Source organism: Montipora foliosa, chromosome 3, assembly GCF_036669935.1.
Source record: "Montipora foliosa isolate CH-2021 chromosome 3, ASM3666993v2, whole genome shotgun sequence".
Lineage (NCBI taxonomy): Eukaryota > Metazoa > Cnidaria > Anthozoa > Scleractinia > Acroporidae > Montipora > Montipora foliosa.
The window spans coordinates 18,697,121-18,699,620 of NC_090871.1; the positions used below are offsets into that span (position 1 = coordinate 18,697,121).

At 43.5% G+C, this 2,500-nt stretch overlaps 1 protein-coding gene across 2 annotated transcripts in view; it reads left to right on the plus strand.

Annotated features, from left to right (window-relative positions):
* Positions 1 to 2,500, plus strand: part of LOC137996987 (quinone oxidoreductase-like protein 1) — a 16,775-nt gene that overhangs the window by 13,058 nt on the left and 1,217 nt on the right. The window lies entirely within an intron of this gene.

The window sequence follows — 2,500 nt, forward strand, 5'->3', positions numbered from 1 at the left end:
AGTAAGGTACTCCTAAATTCGACGATAAATAAAGTTGATAAAGCATCTCGTTTGTGTGTATGTATGTTTTTAGTTATAATATTTCGCCAAGAGGACTCTTGATTTCGCCCGTTTAAAATTCGCAGTGGAGAGAAGCAAGGCTGCGTGTGAGCACTCACCTTGTTTAGCATTTTCTTTTCTGTCCTCCAACACGCCTTCCAGTTCTGCAGTGAGGGCTGCCTCCTCCACTGTACACACCACCACGGAAAGCTACTGAACTTGTCTCGTCTCCGTGCCAAGACCAAAGTGAAGACAGTGCTGTTAAGAGAGATGCTCTTTGCCGACGACGCTGTCTTTGTTAGTCACACAGAGAACGGACAACAAGCTATCATAGACCGCTTCGCGACTGCCTGCCAGGACTTTGGCCTTACCATCATGAAAAAGACTGAGGTACTGGCAATGGGGACCCATCCTGAGCCGACCATCCTGATCAGCAACCAAGCACTCAACTCTGTGAACGCCTTCAAGTACCTTGGCTCAACAATCACCTCCAATCTCTCCTGGATAGTGACTTGAATGCTGTGTATGCGTCCTCAGCACCCTGTTGTATGGGAGAGAGACATGGCCTGCATACACGAGACAAGAAGCTAGACTGAACACACTCCACTTCAGATTCCTCCGCAAAATTCTTGAGGTCACCTGGAGGGATAAAATCACCAACCAAGAAGTACTTGAAACTGCAGAACTGCCAACTATCCAATACCTCCTCTCAGAGCGTAGACTACGCCGTTGGCTTGGCCATGGGCCCCGAGCGCCTCAGTTCCAAAAGACCTACTCTATGGACAGCTGGCTCAAGGCAAACGATCGACAGAGCGGATAAAGACGTCTGCAAAAAAGACATTAAGGCAGCCAAATCAGTGTCGGCATCTCGGAATGGCGACCGTATTAAGTCGACGGTAGCTGTAAAAGAGGGGCTGCAAACCGGCAGAGGTAGAGAGAATGAAGACCTGGGTGGAGAAGAGACAGAGAAAGAAGGCTTCCACGCGTCGAACGCGATAATTTACGCAGTGTTCACACTGCCACAGGCCTGGCAGCTCCAGAATCGGTCTTCGCAGTCACGAGCTTAAGTGCCTATACCAATGATCCATTGCCTGCAAGGCCATGATATACGTACTGTGAAGAAAGTCGTAATCCAACAGCACTTTTCACAGCATTTTCTCTTTCGAAACTGATCGAATGCATCTAATTTTTTTTTTTTATCAAGAAAGTTGTGACACTTATTGCGCCCAGGTATTTGTGTTAAGAGAGATCATTTTCCATTCCGATGTGTTGACCGAGAGTCCAACTAGACTCTCTCTGGCTGCACTCGTATATGCGTATGATTCGTCATTTTTCTAGGTGGAATAGTCACGCTTTACAACAGGGAAAAAAAGAGTTTCTTCAGGCTGTTTCGCTCCGAGTCAGGAGCTGAAATTAAGTTCCAATGGTTTTTCTATTGGCATAGATCAATTTAATCGTTCTCTGAATTTGATCCGTACTATTGTGATAGGTCCCTTAATTACCTCAAGCAAAAGAAAAGGGACAATGAAAAGCCTTGTAGTGGCTTCTAGTCAGGTCGAACACCGTAACAGCGCGAAAGAGCTACCATGCATGCAAAGAATCGACTGCCAAAAAGAAATAATAAGAAGTATTTTGTGATCATGAACAGTGAATTCTTGTAAACTTGAGGCGAAAGCGTTATCTGAGCTTACAGCGGTTATCAGTCACACGCGCCCCTCAACGATGTTGTTTTCATTTTTCGAAACTAAATTGATCGATTGACGTTCCACCCAAATTCAGTTTCGAAAAATGACAAAAAAAAAAAAGTCGTTGAGGGGCACGTGTGAATGGTAACCGCTGTAAGTACTTGGGAAGCAAATGTTTTGATTTGAAATAAACTGAAAATTGTTTTAGATATTCGCTATTTTCCTATTTTTAGAACGGGGGTTCTGAGACGAAAATTTTTCATTTCCGTGTGGTAAAATGCTTTTCCATAAGTATTGTACGTATGTAAGGATGCGTTCGATCGACCTTATTCCGGAATAGGAATACATGGATTTGAATTCAGAAATCCTTCGCTTTTACGGAGATTCACATGGAAATTGACAAGCATCTACTAAAATGACATTTTCAACAAATCTTCAACTTCCTAGTCGCTTAAAAACTACGCCAAACATACTATTTCAAATCATCACTGCGCCTATTTTTATTCCGTAATAGGGTCAATCGAACGAACCCTTAAGAGATCAACCAACGATTGTAATCAAGAAAATCGAGCGCCCGAAGACAATTGCTAAAATATTTGATGTCAAAACATTATCACCCCACCATCAAGAAAAAGAAAAGCCCAGACAGTTGGATTTTCTACCGACGTTACGACACGAATCCCCTCCCAAAAGGGGTCAGCATGTGACAAATTACTCAACGAGATGAATGTAAACAATTGCACGACGCAGGATCATTTTAAGTGACTTTGGCTCAA